We start from the raw sequence: 24,752 nt of genomic DNA on the forward strand, positions 1-24,752 counted from the left end.
TTCCATGGACAGAACAGCAGCCAGAGCCCACAGAATAAAGTATATTGAAGTCATTCGGCTTTGAAGACTTCCTGTATACTTTTAAGCCGCCCATGACATCATTTCTCTGGGCGGCTCAGAACAATAGGCGGGGGAGAACTGAGATGAACCAAATCCACAAAGCTGCCCAGAACAGAGAGAGAGAGAGGTCGAAACAGAAACTGCCACGGTTGACGTGGACATTCCCGACCTAACTGGGAAAGAACTGGCCCCCGAGTGTTCAAAGATGGCCCCTCGGCCTAGCGCCCCCGCACGCCCACGCGGAGCCCTGACCCCTCTCTGCGGAACAACAACAGCAGACACACAGGGAAAGTCATGTGACTCCCAAACGGTTCATCCATCCAAGTTCAATAAATTAGCAGCCAAAAATTTTAATCAGATATTTAATCTTTCCTCCCTGTAAGGGAGATTGAGTGTTTACTGTGGCTCTCAGCCAGGTTAATCTCAGAGAAGAAAGATTGCGTGCCGCGAGTCCTTGGTGCTGGGAGGGCCAGGAGAAGTCACTTTTGCCTGTGGAGCCTCCCCCCGCCCCCCACCACCTAGTCACAAGGTTAGCTTGTCTACCTTGTCTCCTGTAACTCTCTGCCCTTGTGGCAGGCTGAGGAGTGACCAGACAAGACATTTACACATCTTACAAACACGTTCAGATGGGACAAGCCACATAAAGAACTGCAGAAATCAATACAGGAACCATTTTGTGTGACGCCTGTTCTTTACCCCCTCTCTTCTCCTTTGCTCCCTGACCTTTTCTGCTCTTCTTCTCTGCACCCTCCCACCTCCTGAAAGCCCGAATTGACCCCAAGGAGGAGACTGTCTTGGCAGAATCCTGCCAGGGAGCTCCTAACTTGGGTAGCAGGAGTTACCTAGTTTATGAGTAAGTAACTGATATTTGCATTGCTAACTATGGTTAAAATGTATTAATTCATTCAACCAATAGTGATTGAGTGGCGGGTGCTCCTCTAGGTTCCTGAGACAAATCAAAGAACAAAAGACACAAAAATCTCTTCATATAGCTTAAACTCTAATAGTGGGAGACAGATACTTAACAATGAACATAACAAACAAATCATATAGTTAGAAGATGACAAATGCTATGAAGAAAAGAAATGCACCAGATAAAGTGGGCTGGGCATGTGTGTGTGTGTGTGTGTGAATATTACTTTGGAAAATGATTCATTGCAATATTCCCATGGTGGAACCCTGAGAATGCTATTAATACTTCAGTGGGATATTAATAAATACCATGGAGATGGGGTAAGGAGTTGGCTCCGTAGTGTAGGTGTGTAAACTGAGTCAGGGAGAGAGGTGAGAAGCAGAGACATTTTGGAGGCTATTTTAGTAGCTACAAAAAAACTTATGAAATCTGAAATCAGCTCTGAGTAAAAATGGAATTGAAAAGTCATGCAGCAGAGACACTGAAGGGGAGGAGAGGAAACAGCCTGGCCCTGGCTGGACAGGACAGAGCAGCAGAAAAAAGAATCAAGCTGTTAAGTGTCTAGACTTTTCTATGTGTCCTGGTGACTTTGAGAATGAATGGACTTTTCCTCCAGATGTCAAAGTCAAGAGAGGCATGTTTGGGGAATTTGTCAAGTTTTCAGATACAGACATATATTTATAGTCGTGATGGATAAAACTACCAGAGTGATAGAAAAAGTAGCAAGTGATGGATACTAAGAAGTGTCTGAGAAGTAGGAGAGAATATAGAATACTGCTGTATCTCAGGAGTATGGCAAACTGCTTTTAAACCAGAGCTTCTTAAACTTTGCTCCCGCTAGAATCATCTGGGGAGATGTAGACATTCCAGTCTCCAGGCTACACCCCATGCTAGTTACATCAGAATCCCTGGGGGTGGGACCCAAGAATCAGTAGTTTTAAAAGCTCTCCAGATGATGGCGATTTGTGGTCAATGCTGAGAACTAGTGTTTTAAAGCAGGAAGAATGGATAATAGCTGCAGAGAGATGAAGATGGATGAGGGTGAAAAAGAATGGTTAAATCTGGAGCTGAGGAGAGCATTAACAGTTCTTTCCGGAGTGGATTGCTACTTAACATATGACCCCCAGACCATAACAGCAGCATCACCTCAGCGCTTTCTAGAAATGCGCGACTTCAGAACTACTTACTTAGTCCAAATCTGCACTTTAACAAGATTCCCAGGTATATGAAAATACTGATGTTTGAGGGCCTACCCTAGTCCAACTAAATCAGACTTTTAAGGGTGGGGTCCAGGTTTCAGTATTTAAAAATTACTTCCCAGTGATTTTAACATTTATACTGTATTGAGAACCACTGATCTGGAGCAGGGCTTCTCAGACTGTAATGTACATGTGAGTCATATGGGTCTTATTAAATGCAGATTCTGGATTAGTAGGTCTGGGTGGAGACTGGATCTTGCATTGGTGACTCTTCCCAGGTGAGATGCTGCTGGTTCACCTCTGGAGCAGGAGTTCTTACGTGTCTCTGGACAAAGACATAATTATCACCTGAGAAGTTGCTGGAAATAACATTCTTATCCCTAATCCAAACTTAATCAGAAATTTAGAGTTGAGACTCAGAAATCTGTTTTAACAAACCATCTCAGTGTTAAAGAGTGAATGAGTAATCAGACAATGGCATAGGAAGGTCTGTTACCCACCCCTACTCCCCACCTCCCTGAAATTGGTGGTAACTGGAATAAGGAAGCTAGAACTCTTCTATCTGTAAGGTGAAATTTCTCCAGTGTAGGGCTTCCCTGGTGGCTCAGATGGTAAAGTGTCTGCCTGCAATGCGGGAGACGTGGGTTTGATCCCTGGGTTGGGAAGAGCCTCTGAAGAAGGAAATGGCAACCCAGTCCAGTACTCTTGCCTGGAAAATTCCATGGACAAAGGAGCCTGGTAGGCTACAGTCCATGGGGTTGCAAAGATTCGGACACAACTGAGCGACTTCACTTTCTTTTTTTTTCTTTTCTCCAGTGTGGCTGGAAGGAAGCACATCAAAATTCCCCTAAAGAGTTGTCAAATACCCGTCATGCTCAGAACCTGCTGCTTATCGCCTCCCTGACCCCCACACTCCTGCAGCCTTCCCCTGAAGGTGTGTTCAAGGCCAGGGGAGTTGTGTGCAGGTGAAAAGCCAGCTGCAAGGGAGTCCCCAGAGGAGGAGGAGTATAAGATGCTGGAGAGAACAGACAGCAAATGGCTCAGAGCCCAGAGTGAGGGGACGAAAACAGATTCACAATCTAAGGAAGAGGGATTCATTTTGAAAAGGAAGATGGAACCCGCATCTTCTGAGAAGATTGGAAGCAAGTGGGTGAAAATAAGGACAGCTTTGGAAGCAGAGAGAAGAGTATGCTAAAAAGCAAAGTGAAAGTAACTGTCATTGTTGACCAATTCCTTGTCAGCCATTATGCTTATAGTTTTACACACAGGAAGCCTAACTATCACAAAAACCCTATAGGGTAGATGTCCAGTCTGTTGTTGCTGTGAAGACAGTCTGGCCAAAACGGGGTTAGTAACTTTCCTGCTGTCACACAGATAGCAAATGAGGGAGCTGAGACTGACTCCTGCTCTTTCTGGTACCAAGGCCCGTAGTCTTTCCACTCAATGATATTGGGGTAGAGATTGGGAAAGTTAAGGGAGTTTTTACTGGATGGTTTTTTATTGTTGGCGCAATAGGTGTTGAAATGAAAACCCATGACTTGAAAGGTCAGGGCACAGGCAAATCAGAGTAAGGAATTTGGGTTTCCCCTTTTATGAATTACAGTCAGACCTTTATCATTAACTGTGAAACTTCCTATCTTAGACTTTTTTTCCTTTTCCTTGTTTGTAAAATAAAGGATTTGGATTTTCTGGACCCTAGAGTTCTAAGTATTTACAAAACCCCAAGATTTGAAGATGCTGTGAGTGTGGAGTGTAACAGAGCATCAGTATGAGATGAGTTTAAGAACCAAGGAGCAGCACTGGGAGCCCCCTGAAGGCAGAGAGCATGCTGAGTCCTCAGAGTTGGGTGACTTGCTGCTGTGAATCAGTGAAAGGGTCCACGTGAAGAAGTTAGCTGGAGAGGAGATGATTGCCGGAGAAAAGTCCAAAAGGACTTTGAGGACATGAGGCCAGCTCAAAGCTGAGGTGTTAGAATGGTGGGCAAGTCAGGAGTATAAAGGTGACAAGGTTTGCTAGTTAAAGCTATGCTGAAATGCCTGCTTGGAGAGTTTGGGTTCCGGGTGAGAACAAAAGAGATACAGAGGGACTGATGGAAGGAGAAAGAATAAAAGTATGAATGGGCTGGAAGTCAAAGGAGGTCAAACTGCAGAGGGAGAAATGATATCCAAAGAAATAGTGGATGCTCTTGAAAAACCACTTTCTGATTCTAACTTGGAAGATTTTACCAAATGGTCTGTACAAATTCTTCTAGCTCTACCTAATATTTTATGATGCCACTGAACCTTTGGTGAATATACGACTTCCTTACCACCTAAAGAAAGTTTCACAAAGAGATCTAAGCTTTAGTTTGGAAATGCCTCTCTTTTTTGAAGATTCTAAACAGGTCACTAAAGCATATCAGTTTGTGAGAAAACATCTTATGTTATTTCCTTTTATTTTTTAAAAAAGTGATAAATAATAAAGACTGAGTGATGACAAATTAGCAAGCCCCTTCTTCATTTTAGGCAACAGATCCACGACTTTTGAATGAAAATGTTACAACCTTTGCATCATTACCTTGTATGAAACATACAATCTTTCAATCCTTCTAAACATTCTTTCCCAGATCTTTGATTGCCACAGCCTAATTTTGTTTGTTCACATGACACTTAATTAAGATGATAAATATCATATCAGGTCTGTAGACATTCTTTTACCTTGACACTAAAACAACAGAGGTGACAAAGAACAGGTCGAGCCATAATGGATCTCTCCCTACCGTGGGATTACCCAAGACAGAGTAATAGAATCATCAGACACTGCACTCATTATTGTGAAACTTTGTTCATCATGGTTGCTTCTCAAAACTCCATTATGGAAAAACATTTACTCTGAGTCTCCTTGGTTTGCAAAAAGAAAGGTATCAAATGTACCATTTTTATTTTTAGTGCCTCTGTCAACAAAGACAAAACAAAAGTGAGGAATTAAATGACATCTGGAAAATTTGACCTGTGGTGTCAATGAAATGGAAACGTGCTGTCCGTTAGATCCTTCTGCCTTTTTGAACATTAGGGTTTGTTTGTTTGTTTCCTTCCTCCCTTTGCCTCTCTACCTCCCTCTGTCAGTTCTTTGATTAATTACCTTAAGTTTTCATTAATTTCTTCATCAAGTATTTGTTGAGATCTACTCTTCCAGCTGCTGTGCAAGGCATGGGAGTTTTAGCAGGTTTGGTGAGAGAAATGCTGAGCTTTCATTTGGATTTAGTCTAATGGAGAAGACAGATATTAAATACTTATAATGATGAGGGTTATTTTTAAGACAAATACAAGGTATGATGAGAGTGTCAGGCAGCTATAAAACAAACTCTAAGTTTTATGGGAGATCTCTCTGGAAAAGGGACATATAAATTAGTTACGAAGGGATAATGAATATGTGAAAGTGTCAGTCACTCAATCATGTATGACTCTTTGCGACCCCATGGACTGTAGCTTGCCAGGCTCCTCTGTCCATGGGTTTCTCCAGGCAAGAATACTGAAGTGGGTAGCCATTCCCTTCTCCAGGGAATCTTCCCAATCCAGGTATCAAATCTGGGTCTCCTATATTGCAGGCAAATTCTTTACCATTTGAACCACCAGGGAAGTTCCTAATGAATATGTAAATGCAAGGCAAATATCCTAAATTGAGAGAAGAATATTTGCAATGGTCCACATGTGAGACAGAGAGATCACAGCACGTTTGAAGAACACTGAAAGTATTTTAATAATGCTGGAACATAAAGTGGAAATTGAGGGATAGTGAAAAATGGTGCTGGAGGAGTGGGAAGGATAAGACTATGTAGAGCCAGCAGCCCTCATTGCATCTGGGGGCTAATATGATCAGATTTGTGTTGAGAGAATCACTCTGGTGACAGTGTAAAGAATGAGAGGCAAATGTCAAAAGTGGAGGGAAGAGACTTATGTTTCAGCCATAAGGAATGAATAGAGTCTAGACTTATCCTTTCCCTGTAAACAATAAGAAAAATGGACAAAATATAGGAAACAACTATTTTCAGATGTTTCACAACAGGCAGCACAGGATTGCAATCACTGAGAAAAGGAAAACAGATGATGTAAGGCCTGTCATCATTAAAATATTCTGTCTGGAGGTAATTTCCAGTCTTAGGTATAGGAAGCATGAACTCAAATAGAGCTCAGCAATCTTTCAAAATTCCAGCAAGCTGAAGCATTTAGAATTTTGAGGGCAGAGTATGCAATAAGACAGAGTTATTCAGAAGAGTCTCAGAAATATGCATAGAAGTTCCCTTGAACTTTGGCTGAACATCAGAACACACATGTATAGGGTAAAATCCATGAGGTCAAGAAAGGGTAAATCTCAAGGAAAGCATTATTACTGGAGAACTGTGGTACAAGTAATTTCTACAGCTCAAACAGTGTTATGAATTATTCTAATTCCCTTCAACCAAGAGGAGAGAACTTATTAAATTCTTGAAGCATTTAATGGAGACCTCAGAATAGTGGTACCTTGGAAATGGGGCTAAATTCACTCCAGATAAAGTACTTTACTTACATCTACCATAAAAGAATTTAAAAATAAGCCTCAAAAAACTAAACCACTTTATAAATAACCCTCTACCAGAAAAAGTCAAACAATCCTAAAAACAATGCAAAATCCAGCACTCAGTACATATTCAAAATGTCCAGCAACCATTCAGCAATTGCTAGACTTATAAAGAAGTAAAAAATGTGACCCATAGCCAGGAAAAAGAAGTAAATAGAGACAGACATAGAAATAACAAATAAAATAGATTTAGCAAAGATATTAAAATAAGTATTATAAATACTTATAAAGTATAGAGTATAAAGGAAAATATAAGATATAATGTTATAAAATGTTATAAATTATGAAAAAGAGTATACCAATGCACATGCTTCTGTCTTTAGAACTTAGAAGAACAAAAGCAATTAAACCTGAAGTAAATAGAAGAAAGGAAATAGAAAGCAATAGAATTAAAAAATAGAAAAATAGTAGAGAAAAAAGAATGAAGCTAAAAGCTGGTAATTTGAAAAACCAATAAAATTAAAATGCTAAGTAGACTGACTACAAAGAAAAAAGGACATCTCTACATATCTTATAGGTATTAAAAAATAATAAGTATATATTTTGAAAAATCTGTCAATAAACTGAAAACCTTGGATGAAAATAAAAAATTCTTTGAAAGACAGTTTATAAAAACTGACTCAAGAAGAAATAGAAAATTTGAAGATCCCTATATGTATTAATGAAACAGAATTAATAATAGAAAACTTTCAAACAAACACACACACACAATCTCAACGCAAATATTTCTCCTAGTGTATTATATTCAAATTTAAAGAAGAAACACCAATTCTATACAAACTAATTTAGAAAAAAGAAGGAAACACTATGAAAATAATTTTTGAGAACAGATTTACTCTTCTACCAAAATCAGATTAAGATATTACAGAAATGGGAAAACTAAAGACCCCTACACCACATAGACATGATTATAAAAATACTTAAAATATATTAGCAATATAGAATCCAACAACGTATAAAATGATGCCATGCCCATTTGGCATAAAACTCTCAGCAAGCTAGGAATAGAAGGGAACTCTCTTAGCCTGAAACTGATAGAATATCTACGAAGAACCTACAACTGACATCATGATTAATTCGGAAAAACAAAATGATCTCTTGGTAGTTTTGGGCAAGGATGCCCACTCTTACTATTTATACTCAAGATTATGCTAGAGAGTCTAGTCACTGCAAAAAGGCAAAAAAAGAAACAGAATGCACATAAAGAAAGAAAGAAAGAATTCTTTTTTTATTTGCAAATAATATGATTATGTTTGAAAAAATAGAGTCTACAAAAAATTACAGAACCAATAAATGAATTTATCAAGTTTGTAGAATGCAAAGTCAATATTCAAAAATCAACTGTACTTTTACACACCAGCAATGAACAACTGTAAATAGAAATTAAAAGTATCATGTGAAAGAGTATCAAAAAGTATGAAATACTTAGGAATAAACTTTACAAAATAAGTACAGAATCTTTACAATGAAAAACATAAAACATTGCTGGGAGAAGATAGAAAGTGAAAGTGAAAGCTACTCAGTCCTGTCCAACTCTTTGCGACCCCACGGACTATATCCATGGAATTCTCCAGGACAGAATACTGGACCATGGATAGCTTTTCCCTTCTCCAGGGGATCTTCCCAACCCAGGGACTGAACTCAGGGCTCCCACATTGCAGGTGGAGAAAATAGAGAAAATCTAAATAAGTTAACAGATAAACCATGTTTGTGAGTAGGAAGGCTTGGTATTTTTAGGATATCTTCTCCACAACATGATCCGATTAATGCAGTCCCAATTAACAAAAACTATAGTTTTGCATATAAAAATTAGAAAACTTTTGGAGAAAAATAGATAAAAACCTTTATAATCTTTGGGTGGCCAAAGATTTAAAAAAGCGTGAATCATTAGAGAAAATTAAAACTTCTACTTTTTGGAAACATTGTCAAGAATATAAAAGTTTAAAGACTGTGAGAAAATATTCACTTGTGTATATTTAGCTGCCCAAGGAATTGTATCAAGACTATATAAAAAACTTAAAATTCAATAAGTAGACAACCCAAAGGTGACGAAAAGTGGATGGATTTGAAAGATGTCTGAAAATGGAAGAATCTTGTACTCTTCCTTTCATCTGAGTGAACACATCTAATATTTCAAAAATATTAAAATATTTTTATATTATTTTAGAGTAGAAAGAAGGTTTCTTGAATATTTGGTGAGGATGGAGAGACAATTTATTCACAAAATAAGAAGTGATCTTTATTGATGATTACAATGAGTTCTGAAGGACCCAGTGATGAAGGATTTTATTTTCTTGGGCTCCAAAATCACTGCAGATGGTGACTGCAGCCATAAAATTAAAAAATGCTTGCTCCTTGGAAGGAAAGGTATGACAAACCTAGACAGCACATTAAAACGCAAAGACATCTCTTTGCCAACAAAGGTCCATATAGTCAAAGTAGTCATGTACGGAAGTGAGAGTTGGACCATAAAGAAGGCTGAGCACCGAAGAATTGATGCTTTCAAACTGTGGTGCTGGAGAACACTTGAGAGTCCCTTAGGCTGCTAGGAGATCAAACTAGTCAGTCCTAAAGGAAATCAACCCTGAATATTCACTGGAAAGACGGATGCTGAAATTGAAGCTCCAATACTTTAGCCGCCTGATGCAAAGAGCCGACTAACTGGAAAAGACCCTGATGTTGGAAAAGATTAAGGGCAGGATGAGAAATGGGTGACAGAGGATAAGATGGCTGGATGACATCATCGACTCAATGGACATGAGTTTGAGAGAACTCTGGGAGATGGTGAAGGACAGGGAGGCCTGGCAGGCTGCAGTCTATGGTGTCACAAAGAGTCAGACAAGACTCTATTTGGGCCTTCTGTCTTTAATCCTCAAAGTTTTAGTTCATTTTATTTATTTTTTCTCTTGTAAATTTAACAAAAAGAAACTATCATTCATTCATTAGTTTTAATAGATTTATTCTTCTAATGTGGGGCCTATCTTCTGAGTTTACTGTATTCTGAGACATCTTCCATATTATTAGGAGAGTATTTCTGGAAGAGCTATAGAAATCTGTTTTCTATGATATATCTTGCTCCCAACATCAAAGGCATCAGAAGAAGCAACAAGAACTGACCCTCTCTCCCTAATTTCCATTGCTTCAAGGTAGGATTTTACATGGAATGACATAACGACTCATGTTTCTCTTCTCTCTTTGCTCCAAGTGGCACATGGATTTACATACTATGGTAATCTACTTATTTACACTATTCATGTGCTCTTATTTTATTTTATCTTGTAGTGTTACTTGATTATATGTATTTTACAGCATTATATGTTCTTTACGAGCAGAGATTTGTTTCATTCTACTTTATAAACCACCACCCCCAACATTAGTGCCAGGGACAGAGTAAACACTTTAAAAATCACCATTTTCATGTACAGATGCAGTTGAAAACACCAGCAATTTCCCATAAAATCTGTTTTTCCCAGAATTCTTTGCACTTCAGTCCTGCAGGATCTATTTCTAGGTATTTATGATTCAGAATCATAAAAAATATGGAGGAAAATTTTTGTCATCAAAGCGTTTCAAACATCAAATTAACTCTCCTCAACTTGGTTTTTCTCTAACATCTTAACGCTGTTGATCATTATCCCAGCCAATAAAAGTCTCTTCCTCTGCATCTTCTAAAAGTTGTTCTAACAGACAAAGTTTTCTGAGAAAAAGCTAGAACTGGGATCCAATTTGTCAGCCTCTGAGGTTTACATCACTCTTTGGTGTGGTGCCCAGAAAAATACATTTTGCTTCAAAGAACTGACACAGCTTCCAGAACAGCGAAGGGGCACATGCTGAGAGACTTTTGGTGGTTTCTGACAGCTGGACCAGACACATCCCTTCCTTGAAGAGACTATATTGTTTTATGAGCGTATGATCTCTGTGTATGAATATCTTCTAGATTAAAAATTCATGAAGATGTAAATTTCCACCCCCCTCCAAAAAGGGGAAAGAAATAGCAGGTAGATGGAGTTCCTCATGTCACCTCCACTACCTCAGGCTCTAGTCTTCATCTGTACTTTATTTCTTTTTTACATATTAAACCCCCACTTTCTTACAGGCTCCCAAAGAAGAACTCGAGAGAAACCACTTCCCCGCCTCCTACTGTTTCTTGATGTCATCTTCTCTCGTTCTCTCATCCTCCCCCATTTCTCCTGCAGAGATTCAAAAGCTGAACCTCTGTGATGTCATATCACTCTAACTTTCTCACCAAAGGTGTGGCCAGTTAAAAAACACAGCAAATCCTTCATTCTAGTTAAAAGCCAGTATTTGAAATTTGCCCTTCCATTCCAGATGTAGTAATGCATGAGTCCATATAAGTCTTCCTTGTTTATAGTTATGGAGCAACAAACAGAATGTTCATTATTCAAATCCACCAATATTTTGTTAGATACATGGATCTTTCTCCTCTTCAGTTTTTTTTTTTTTTTTTACCGTGTATGCTCATAAGTGAAAAAAAAAACAAACAAACAAAAACCAGATTTGAAGGCATGGTTTGCAGTTTCTTTTTCTTCTTAATAGGTAGCATTGTATAGTAAGAATTGGTCAACTGTACTGGCTTCCCCTGCTGGTCCTGCATGGACTGGTTGGAATGATCTGTGGCAACATATTTCTGAATCACCCTACCTTATGTAAAATGGGGACAATAATCAGGTTCTCATAAGACTGAACAAGAGCAAGGTGGGTGGGGATATGTCTTTTGCCTAACATAGTGCTCTAGACTTTCAATACATACAAGCTCCTTCCCACCCCACCTTCTCTTCTCCATTTACTTCCTCTGCATCAGTAGTGAAGCATCTCAAATCCGGGCAATCTTAGAATAGAGCAAACACAGTAAACACACACCCTGCAACTGAGCAATAAGTCAGCTGTGACCAGATCGGTTCTCGGTGCGCATCACACTCTGCCTCAGTTTGCTTTACACTCAAACTTGTCTTATAAAGACTCCCAATGGGAGGCAAACTTCAGGTCGAGCCCCAGAGTTTGCCATCATTTAGACTCACACTGCTTATCCAGTGCGGCCTCTTCTCATGGATCCCTTTCAACAAGGCAGGCAATCTTTTCCGTCGCATGAACGTGAGCATTGCATGGGATCTTCCTGAGTGTTCGCATCTGTTGCTGGTAACGCCTGAAATTCCTCACTCTTCTTCTCTATTCTTCTAAGTCCTTGTCACTCCTGAACTTTGTCCAGTGCTGTCCTATACTGCAAATTGCATATGTAACTTTAAACTTTCTGGTAGGCATATCTAAAAATCAGGTATAATTGATTTCAGAGATTTTTTTACATAATTCAATATATCAAAAATACTATTTCAACTTATGATCAATGAGATATTCTACACTGTGGGTTTTTTGACTAAATCTTCAAAATCCAGTGTCTATTTTATACTTAGAAAGTACATTTCAATTTGGCCTTACCACATTTCTAGTGCTAATAGCCACATATAGCAAGTAGCTACTGTGCTTGATGTGCAGGTCTAGTCTGTCCGGTTCGGCCCATCTCTTAACTCTATAAACATGACGCCTTACAGTTTTGAAGACTGGTTTACAAAACACTTTCAATATACTGTCTTCAGTGGCCTTCAGAGCAGTGCCCGTGAGGATGGAATGAATTTTTGTTACCATTTCAGAGAAAAGGTAAAGAAACCACACACAGTTACCAAGACTCTAAGACATTGGGTAACATACAGAGAAGTGTACGAAAGTGAAAGAATTCATCCTTGAATACAGGACTTGAAGTTCCGATACCCAGTAACAAATTGCTTCTTGAAAATTGTATTTGCCTATGGGGTTGCAAAGAGTCAGACACGACTGAGTGACTTAACTTTCAATTTTCACTTTCATGCATTGGAGAAGGCAATGGCAACCCACTCCAGTGTTCTTGCCTGGAGAATCCTAGGGACAGGGGAGCCTGGTGGGCTGCCGTCTATGGGGTCGCACAGAGTGGGACACGACTGAAGTGACTTAGCAGTAGCAGCAGACTTTAAAGATTTTCCCATAAATCATCTCACAAAAATTAATCTCCACAAATCCATCTGGAGGTAGTTTAATTTCATTTATTTATGATTTTTTAATTGGGGTATAGTTGCATTACAATGTTGTGTTAGTTTCTGCTATGCAATGAAGCGAATCACCAAAAGGAATTAAATTGGGTCATTTGAAGAGAACTACAAGTCTAGAGTTTGTCATCCATAATATCATTTATTTTTGAAAATTTATGCTGAAGCTACAAAACCCAAAAGGCACCCACATTTACCAGTTTCTCGTAACCTTTTCTTTTCCTTTTTACTTAACAGCTATATACTAAGTGCTGTGTTCTGCACTTGATTTTTTGACAATGTGTTTAGTATATTACGTATACAAAGAGAACCTTGTGTATAATTTGGAAGGTTTACCTTATTCTTTGTAGCTGTGGTTTCCGGTGTCTGTATGCCATGGTCTGGATCTGTCATGCTTTAATAACTAGTCCTACTAAGGAGCATTCAGGGTGTTTTCAGTCTTTTGTTATGACAAGTATTAATGACATTGTAGTCAATAAACTTGTGCATGCCTCATTTCACCATTGAATGTAACTACAGTATACCAACATTTCTGGGTCAAAGTGTATGTACATTTGAAAATTGGGGTGAAATATTTCTAAACTTCCCTTAAAAAAGGTTTAATGACTTTCACTCACACTCGACATGTAAGCGCTTATATCTTCACGCTGTGAAAACTCAGTGTGCTGTGAACTTGCATTGGTGAGTTCGGGCATCTTTTCACATGTTTAAGTGTCATTTGCATTAATTTTTCTGCAGCTTGACCATTTGTGTCTGTATCCTATACTGTGTTCCTATTGAAGTGTTATTATTTTCTTTTTAATTAAAAGAGCTCTCTAAATTTTGAGGAAATATGAGGGGAGATGTGATATTTTGACTTTGAATTTTTTTTTAAAAAGATTTTGCTTTTGCTTTGTTGTTGTGTTTGTTATTTTATATGTCTAATTTATGAATCTTTTCTTTCATGGCTTTTGGGTTTTGTATCATGCTTTAGAATTTTAGTGGTATGTGTCCAAGTTTAATTTTCTTTTCAGATGATTACTCACTAACTCAATGCCATTATTAAATAATCTACCTTTTCTTTACAGATTTAACCTGCTACCCAAGCCATGTGATTCACCTTGGATTTTTATGTTTAGTTTGAGTTTGGTTTTTCCTTCACTGAGCAGTCCTTGCACTGGCATCACATGATTTAACAGCTCCTGAAGCTTATCCCCTCACTTTTATCCCTCCTTCCCTGATTTCTTTTGGATTCTCATGTATATTTACTTGTTTCCATATGAAGCTTATTGGCTTAAAAGAACACTTCTGTATTTTGTTGGGATTACCTTTTATTATCAGCCTACGTTTTGGAGAAGGATTAGGAAAATCATCTATATGTAACGAGGCTTACCTCCCAATGGTACACTTTTTCATTTGTTAAATTCTTCTTCTGTCTTTCAGTAGTGTTTTAAAGTTTTATTTTCATATACTTATTACCTATTTTTCTAGATGTTTTATATTTTTGTTTCTACTGTAAAGAGAATCTTTTCTTCCATTATGACTCTTTAAGACATTTTATGATAGAAAATTTCAAACACATCAAAATTAGAGAAAATAGGATTGTGAAGCTCCTTGTGCTCATCACCTCATTTCAGTAATTTTCAACTTATGGCCAGTTTTATTCCATCCAACCCCCTCCTTCCATCCTCCCCTACTCGGATTATTGTGAAGCAAATCCAGATTTCATGCCGTTTCACCTGTAAATATTTAAGTATGTATCTCTAAAAGATAGTAACTTGAAAAAATGTCCTACCATAAAAATTTTGTATCTCAAATATTTTACAATAATTTAATATCTTCAAGATATTTCTTTGTCTTTAAAGTCTTTTCTGGGTCATTTGAGTTAGATTTCAAATAAAATCCATATATCACTATTGTCTGAAATGTTTCAAGTTTATTTTAATGTATAAGGTTGTCCTATAGCTGTTTTTTACCTTGCACATCTTTTGTTGAAGAAATTGGACCATTTTTCTTGCTGAGATTCCCATAATTTGGATTTTGCTGGTTGGCTCCCCGTGGAGTTATCATATTCCTTTATTCCTCTGCATTTCCTATAGACTGGTGATTAGCGCTAGAGATGTGATTAAATTCAAGTTGGATTTTTGGGAAGGAAGACTGTATAGCATCTGGTTTTCTTTTTGTGGTTTTAGAAGACACTGATAGTTATCTTCTGTGTCTATTGTTTCATTAAGGCTTGCAAATGGTGATATTCTACTTAGATCAGTTTTCTCCATTTATTAGATTGGGTGACTTCTAAACAGAGGTACTTCCCTCATCAACTATTTGTATGTATACTGAGGTACAATAACTTGAGGTGCATTCTTATGAGAAAGGCAGAATAAATACGTCATTCTCTCCATTTATTAGTTTTCAAAACACTAATATCTTAGCATCTATCAAGCATGACCAGCAAGAAATGTTCTGTTTTGTTTTGTATCATGATGAATACATGGTTTTTAAACATGTTTGATGTGCTTTAGTCCATTGAAGTTATTATCTTTATTGAGGTTCAAATCATTCTATCTTTAGCCATTGGCAATCCATTGACTTTGGCTCTTGCACTCTTTAGACATGATAAAAATCACTGATCACTTTTTACTTTCTTGTACAAAAAGATGCTCCAGGCTTATCTTGTGCATTTCCTGCCCCAGATCCAAAAATGGACATTTTCCCAAGAAGCTCTGGTTACTTTTAGTGGGAAATTATTTTTAGAGACTACAGTCTGGACATTAAGGGTGCTTACTGCTATTGTGTGGCCATCATTTGTAGCCCTTTTTGGTAGATAGAGCTGGGAAATGTGTGCATGTGGGTGTTTCAAAGATTAACTTTATCATGAGTTTATGTAAGTACTTCCAGCTCAAACTCAGGTCTACAGGGCTCTTACTCAACCTCATTGATGTTAAATCTATATCTCCTTTCTTCCTTGCAAAATATTCTGATTTCAGTAGGGAGCTTAATACCACAAAACGAGAGAAGGACAAGAGTCTAGGTGCATGTAAAAGAGTGTTTATAATTACTGATCACAGAATTTGAGCTAGGTTAGGAAGAGGTCTTCCCCACTGGCTCAGGGGGAAAGAATCCACCTGCAATGCAGGAGACGCAGAAGATGTGAGTTCGATCCCTGGGTTGGGACGATCCTCTGGAGGAGGAAAGGGCAACCCACTCCAGTATTCTTGCCAGAAAAATTTCATGGACAGCAGAGCTTGATGGTGTGCAATCCACAGCGTCGCAGAGTCAGACATGACTGAAGCGACTGAACACAGCACAGCACAGGAAGGAAGAAGATGAGGGAGATGATGGGATGCAGGTGTTAGCTAATGCTATGGTGGGAATCATTTTGCAATATATAAATGTATCAAATCAACACATTGTATACTTTAAACTTCAGTTCAGTTCAGTTCAGTTGCTCAGTCGTGTCTGACAATGCTATATGTCAACTAAATCTCACTAAAGCTGGGAAGGAAAAATGAGAGAGATGAACAGTCAGGACACTGACAGTATTGTGCAGGTCTCGGTGGGAAAGAATGAAAAAGTATTGAAATCAAAAGAAGAGAGCGAGCCAGAAAGGTTGGGGGTGGTGGCCAGAGAGGTGGTGTGATTGGGGCAATTGTAAAGCCTAGGGTGTTGGCATGAGGGTGAGGGGCTGAGGACAGGAGGAAGTGATTCCTGGATGAGAAGAGGAGGAAGAACAAATTGGCCAAGATCCCGGAAGAATCACCCTTGTGGATCGTGAAACATTGGGAATTATGACAGGAGCACTGGAGAAAGTGACAGTGGGCAAAACAAAACCATCAGGAACTGAGAGGACTGAACTGGGAGTGGCAGGCAAAGGCAACAGCGAGGAGGGTGGGGGTCTGAGCCTGGAAACTGAAAGTCGAGCCTGGGAGTTTTAAGAAAGACCGGTGAAAGGTGCTTAGGAAATGGTGCTCAGAGCCGGGGAATCCCTTTCCCCCACCACAGGCCTCACAGCAGAAGGTGGCAGGGGAAGCCTGCCCTCCCAAGGGGCTGCAGGCACAGTGCGTCCTCAGGAGAAGAGCCAGCTCTGTGAGAGCCAGAAGCTGCAAGTACTTTCGGACATGAGGCTACAAACTTCAGGATTTTGCTGGAAAACTGGTTTTCCATTTCAGTCCAAAGGGCAACAGTGAAAAGGTTTCAAAATCTGGAGAGGGATGAGATATGGTATCAGGGTTGGGGGGTGGTGCAAAAAAGGCATGAAAGTGACGTTGCTCAGTCGTGTCCAACTCTTTGTGACCCCATGGACTGTAGCCTATCAGGCTCTTTCATCCATTGGATTTTCCAGGCAAGAGTGCTGGAGTGAATTGCCATTTCCTTCGCCAGAGGCTCTTCTTGACCCAGGAATTGAACGCAGGTCTCCCGCAATGCAGGCAGACGCTTTACCGTCTGAGCCATCGGTGTGGGGAGGGTGGGGGTGGTGGGTGGAAGGCATATGAGTGGTGGTTCAGGTGTCCTGTGTCTCTTGTGATGAATGCAAAAACAGATGAAAGCATAATAAAATGATTCCTATTGGTCCCTTGTCACATGGTGTTGGCAAGGCTCTTAGAGTAGTAGGGAGCGTGGGCAGAGAGGGCTGAGAGCCTTGCCACCAGCAGCCAGTTCTGGACCTTCTTGCCCGCCGCCTCTGGTGGTGGTATGGGGACAGGCACCAAGGAGGAAAGGGGTGGTCTTATCCAGAGCACCAGGGGTTTGAGGGTTCTCTTTTTTTTTTTTTTTTAAAGAGGGATAAACTTTATCTTGAAAAATAAAATACCTGCAACAAAGTGCACAAGTCTTTGAGGCTTTGGCTCATAAATGAACACAGTTTCATTCACCAACAACCAGGTGTAAAAACAGAGCGTTACCAGTGTCCCTTGCCCAAGATGGTTAATTTTTCTAATAAATACTTAAGTCTAGGAAGATGGGGTACATGGTACAGAGGAATTAACTTTGTTGCCAATTAAAGCCTATGTCTATAGGCTTTAGTAGTGATAGCATATTCAAAAGCAGAGACATTACTTTGCCAACAAAGGTTCGTCTAGTCAAGGCTATGGTTTTTCCTGTGGTCATGTATGGATGTGAGAGTTGGACTGTGAAGAAGGCTGAGTGCCGAAGAATTGATGCTTTTGAACTGTGGTGTTGGAGAAGACTCCTGAGAGTCCCTTGGACTGCAAGGAGATCCAATCGGTCCATTCTGAAGGAGATCAGCCCTGGGATTTCTTTGGAAGGAATGATGCTAAAGCTGAAACTCCAGTACTTTGGCCACCTCATGCGAAGAGTTGACTCATTGGAAAAGACTCTGATGCTGGGAGGGATTGGGGGCAGGAGGAGAAGGGGACGACAGAGGATGAGATGGCTGGACGGCATCACCAACTCAATGGACGTGAGTCTGAGTGAACTCCGGGAGTTGGTGATGGACAGGGAGGCCTGGCGTGCTGCGATTCATGGGATCGCAAAGAGTCGGACACGACTGAGCAACTGATCTGATCTGATCTGAGTGTCTGAACACTATTTTACAAGTAAAGCAAGATACAGAGAACAAAGTTGATTTGTGCCTTTACCAAGTTATTGATAGGTCAGGAAACGTTCAAAGCTAAATAGCAAGGATTCACATTTCTACAAAATAAAAACACATTATATAGATCTAATCATTTGAATCATGTTATGATGGATTGAAACTAGTGCGTCTTAAAAGCCTTGAAACAGATCCTAGTATTTACAAGTCTTAGCATTTGATATCTTTTTAAAAAAATGCCTCCAAAATTTGTATGAAGAAAATGACAATAGTATGTAAAAATGAATCTGGGACAACTGTCAAATGCTTGGGGAAAAATAAAACAAAATCAAAATTATATACCTATTGGGTTGGCAAAAAAGTTCTTTTTGGTTTTCTGTAACAGCATTTGGAAAACCCCAAATGAACTTTTTTGGCCAACCCATTACTTTTCCCCATCACACATATTCAGCTGACTTATTAAATTTTAAAAAATCTTAAAAGAAGCAGAAAATACATAAGTCACTTTCTTATCTGATATTGGAATGAGAATGGCTTTCTTAAACACAAAGAGAAAAGAACCAAATGCTGGAAAATATTTAACTTTATGACAGGTTGAATTTATACATTAAATAAATTAACATTGATAAAAGCAAAGAATAAACTGAAAATAAATATGTGAAACATATATGACTAACAGATATAATACCCTTAACAAAAATAAAGTACAAATCAGAAAAAAGATGTACAGCTTACTAGAAAAACTGGAAAAAAATGTAGGTAAATAATTCACAAAGGAAGAAATATAGCCCCTAAATATATAAAAATACTTATTTCAATTTTACTTGTATCAGAGAAGTGTAAATGAAAATGTTCTCCCCACTGAAATGGTAGAAATTAATACTCAATAAGGTGAGAAGGAATGAACAAGCTTGTGTTTTGCTGATGGGAACTTATCCCAGCACCTCTGAAGGGCAATTTGGCAATGTATAGCCAAATCTTGGGCTTCCCTGGTGGTTTAGACCGTAAAGAATCTGCCTGCAAAGAAAGAGACCCAAGTTCAATCCCTGGAGATTGATCCCCTGAAGAAGGGAATGGCTACCCGCTCCAGTACTCTTGCCTGGAGAATTCCCTGGACAGAGGGGCCTGGGGGGCTACAGTCCATGGAGTCACAAAGAGTCAGATGCAACTGAGTGACTAACACTATTCTCACCTTAAGAAAGAAGGAAGTATAGAGCAATGATGCTGAGATCAGGAACTACTGAATTAAAAAAAAAAAACACCTCACTAGAATAAATATAGAAGATGATTCTGTAAAGAAAATAGCACTATGGGGAAAAAAACCCTAAAAAATTGATTCGAAGAACAACTACCCGAAAGGCACTAAAATAAAGATAGAATATATAACAACAAATACAGAAGAGGTGATAAAATTGTAACAGAACTTTATGTAAAATTCTTTGATATTAAATTTGAATAACACACATTTCAAGGAAAGTAGAAGCAGCCAAAATTAACTCAATAATAAGTAGACTAAACTGTGAGGGAAATGAGAAATGTATTAAAGAAATAATTCAGAAGGCCTTATCCTAGACAGTTTTTCTGGTGAAGCTTCTTTAAACTGTCAAGGAACAGAAAATTTCAATGCTATTGTATTTCAGAATATTATAAATCTTCAAATCACTTTATGAAACTTATGTATGCCAAAACCAAAACCAAATCTTAAAAAAAGAGTTTAAAAAGAATTGCATTTGATTATAAATGTAAAAATCCCCCAACAAAATTCAACTCTATACTATTGTATACTATACCCCAACATGCAACTTTATTAATATTAGGAAGATGATGGATTCAATGAGTAAAATACAAATGTAAAAATGTGACATATAATGAAATATAACATCTACTTCTAAAAACCAAAACTCTGGAAGATCTGGATTAAACTGATCCTTCCTTAATATGGTTAACAATATTTATCTGAAACCTGAGTTTGCAAATAGGCTGAATATGGGCCATTGTTATAAATGTTTTTGTTTTGGCCTCTGTAATTTGGGGAAATGATTTTAGTTATAAACATTTTATAATTGAGAGATTTCATATAAAAATCATATGTTTTCCCTATGTGAAAAAAAATTTAGGATCAAGGTTAGGATTTTCAGTGTGAAAAAAATGGCAGCTCTGTTAGTGGTAGGTCCACATTTTCACTGGGTATAATAGTCTTAAGCTTGAGCATCTCCTGTATGCTCCATTCAGAAGGAGCCTTCTCCTGTTTGTCATGGTTTCCACAAAGCTCTCTATTCCAGCATTAAACTTAACAACAAAAATCACATTTGGCATTAAATCTATGAAGTTATTGTCATTCTTCTTAGGAATTTATAAAATATGTCATCTTACCTGGAGAATCCCATGGACAGAGGAACCTGGCAGGCTACAGTCCATGGGGTCTCAAAGAGTCAGACAGGACTGAAGCAACTGAGCTTTAGTCACAGCACACACATCACCATTACTACTTAACTTTTGTGGCCAATGGAAGAGATAAGAACTCAAAAAAGGGTAGAACTACTGGTAAGAAAAAAAGTCAAAATGTAATCATTCCAGTTGGAATGACTACATGTTAACATACACACACCAGCTGTAGGCTTGTAATAATACGAGTTAAATAAACTGGTTAGAAGATAAATATTTCTAAAATTAGTAACTACATTTTGTATCCCAGCAACCTCTAGTTAAATAACACCATGACAAAATTATATTTATAACAGCAACAAAAACTTTAAAGTACAAGAAATGCATGGAAACAATATGAAAAAACTACAAAAGTTTTTTGAGATATAAAAGATTTGAGTAAATGGACAATTCTCTGAAAATTGTAAAAATGTCAATTCTTTCCATTTGAATTTATGGTTTTAACATTATCCCAATAAAAATTCTAAAGAGCTTTTTCCTAGAATGTGAAAAATTTCAATAAAGTGCATCTGGGAATGTAAACAAGTAAGAGTATAAAGAACTTCTGAAGAAGCTGTTTAAAGTGGAAGCACCTTAAAAATATTCATTACCTTTTCCCTAATAATTTCAATTCTAGTAATGTATTTCAATACTGGATGAAGCGCAGGCTGGAATCAAGATTGCTGGGAGAAATATCAATAACCTCAGATATGCAGATGACACCACCCTTATGGCAGAAAGTGAAGAAGAACTGAAGAGCCTCTTGATGAAAGTGAAAAAGTTGGCTTAAAACTCAACATTCAAAAAACTAAGATCATGGCATCTGGTCCCATCACTTCATGGCAAATAGACAGGGAAACAATGGAAACAGAGAGAGACTTTATTTCTGGGGGCTCCAAAATCACTGCAGATGGTGACTGCAGCCATGAAATTGAAAGACGCTTTCTCCTTGGAAGAAAAGCTATGACCAACCTAGACAGCATATTAAAGAGCAAAGACTTTACTTTGCCAACAAAGGTCCATCTAGTCAAAACTATGGTTTTTCCAGTAGTCATGTATGGATGTGAGAGTTGGACTATAAAGAAAGCTGAGCCCTGAAGAATTGATGTTTTTGAACTGTGGTGTTGGAGAAGACTCTTGAGAGTCCCTTGGACTGCAAGGAGAATCAACCCATCAATCCTAAAGGAAATCAGTCCTGAATATTCATTGGGAGGACTGAGGCTGAAGCTGGAATGCCAGTACTTTGCCCACCTGATGAGAAGAACTGACTCATTGGAGGAGACCCTGATGTTGGGAAATATTGAAGGCAGGAGGAGAAGGGGACAACAGAGGATGAGATGGTTGAATGGCATCACTGACACGATGGACTTGAGTTTGAGCAGGCTCCAGGTGCTGGTGATGGACAGGAAAGCCTGGCATGCTGCAGTCCTTGGGGTTGCAAAGAGTTGGACATGGCTGAGCGACTGAACTGAACTAAATGTATTTCAATAAAATAATATGAAATATGAATAAAAATTTATAAGATGCTCATCACTGCATTATTCATGATATTGAAAAATTAGGGCTATTAAAAACATCCTTCCCTAATATGGAAATAGTATATAAAATATGGTTAATTCATATCATAGACTAATAAACATTCACTAAATGTCATGTTTGTGAACCATTTTTGTGACACAGGATAAGGTTCATGATATAATGCTTTGAATTGGTAAAAATAAGCAAGTTATAAAAGTAAATTCAGCACAATCTCAGTTGTTTAAAAAAATCTCAGGGTGGGAGAATTATAGGTGATTTTTGTTTTCCATATGTTATAGATTTCTAATTTTTGTAAAAAGAAGATGTATTTTATAATTAGAAAAGAATGCAACAGTTTTTACCTTCTCAAGGGAAAAATATTTTTTAACCAAGATATACCCTTAGTTGGCTTCCCGGGTGGATCCGTGGTAAAGAATCCACTTGTTAATGCAGAAGATGTAGGAGACACGGGTTCTGTCCCTGGGTTGGGAAGATCCCCTGAAGGAGGAAATGGCAACTGACTCCAATATTCTGTCTGGGAAGTCCCATGGACAGAGGAGCCTGGTGGGCTATATAGTTTATGGGGTCACGAAGAGTTGGACATGACTGAGCACTCGCCCAAGCACCCTTAGTAATGGGTTGATGTTTTTGGACAAAGGCACAGAACACACTTCAGTGGGGACTGTCTGTATTTGCTTTTCACTCTCCTTACAACCTTTTCTGTTTGTGGATATTCTGTGTAAGAACTAATTAAGGAAGATCAGCGTTAATCTATATTGATTTTCACTGAACAGGGTCTATTCCTTATGAAGTCAAATGAGAAAGGACTGTTTATATATAATGGACATCCCCCTGTCAATACAGCTCCATATTCTGGAGTATTAGCTCCAACTTTTATATTTTTAATGAGATCCTATCTCCCTCATAGGCCAGCAACTGCTGGATCATTTAAAGACCAACCTGTACGGTTGACAACAGCACAGATGATTACTGTGAAAAAAACGTGAGCTGTCCCTGATGCCATAACAAAAATGGCTTCAAAGCAGTTTATTGGGTCAAATTCAGAGCCTCTGTGAACCCTAGGAGTACTGAGTTACCAATTTTCCTGAGCTGTTAGAATTTTGTTTGCTGTTAGTAATGTAAAACTGTTTCATTTTTCTTTCTTTTTAAAGCACAATTTGATTTTTAGAAGAATATGTGTATGTTATATTAATAAAAGTATCCAAAGAGGAAAACAACAAAAGTATGTTTGAGGAAAAAAGTTTAGAAAGAGCATGTGTCAGTATGTAGACTTTGATCTTGCTGCTGCTGCTAAGTCACTTCAGTCGTGTCCAACTCTGTGCGACCCCATAGACGGCAGCCCACCAGCCTCTCCCATCCCTGGGATTCTCCAGGCAAGAACACTGGAGTGGGTTGCCATTTCCTTCTTAGGTGAGTGATTATCAAACAAGAGTGTTTTATAATACATATATACGGAATCTATAAAAATGGCACATATGAATCTGTTTGCAGGGCAGGAATAGAGACTCAGACAGAGAGAACAGACATTATGGACACACCAGGGAAAGGAGAGGGTGGGATGAACTGAGAGAGTAGTGTTGAGATATATACATTACCGTGTGTAAAATAGCTGGCTAGTGGGAAGCAGCTGTATCGCACGGGGAGCTCAGCCTGCTGCTCTGTGAAGACCTAGAGTGATGGGTTGGGGTGGGAGTCGGGAGGGAGGTTCAAGAGGGAGGGGACATATGTATCCCTATGACTGATTCATGTTGATGTGTGGCAGAAACCAACACAACATTGTAAAGCGATTATCCTCCAATTAAAAATAAATAAATTAAAAAATAATAATAACAATTAAAGTTACCACTGCCCTGTAAACAAACAAACAAAAAACAGTGATTTCTCTTTTTTCTTCTTTCTGGAGATTTTTACTTCAAGCATATAATTTCTGTGTTTTGTTTTCTCTCAGGAGTTGAGCAGAGTAATGGATACTCTGTATCAAACTTAACACTCGATAACCATGCTTAATGGGTAGGGTAGGGTAAGACATTATTAAATCCAAAAGACACGTCTTTTTTTAAGATGCAGGCTTTATTTTTTTGTATTAAATTTTTTATTTTGTATTGAAATATAGCCAATTAACAATGTTGTGATCGTTTCAGGGGGACAGCAAAGGGACTCAGGCTTGCATATACATGTATCCATTCTCCCCCAAACTCCCCTCCCATCCAGCCTTCCACATGATATGGAACAGAGTTCCCTGTGCTATACAGTAGGTCCTTGTTGGTTATCCATTTACATATAGCAGTGGGTACATGTCCATCCGAAACCCCTAACTATCTCCTCCTCCCATCCTCCCCCGCCATCCCACAACCCTAAGTTCATTCTCTAAGTCTGTGAGTCTGTTTCTGCTTTGT

This window comes from Bubalus kerabau, chromosome 21, assembly GCF_029407905.1.
Source record: "Bubalus kerabau isolate K-KA32 ecotype Philippines breed swamp buffalo chromosome 21, PCC_UOA_SB_1v2, whole genome shotgun sequence".
Classification (NCBI taxonomy): domain Eukaryota; kingdom Metazoa; phylum Chordata; class Mammalia; order Artiodactyla; family Bovidae; genus Bubalus; species Bubalus kerabau.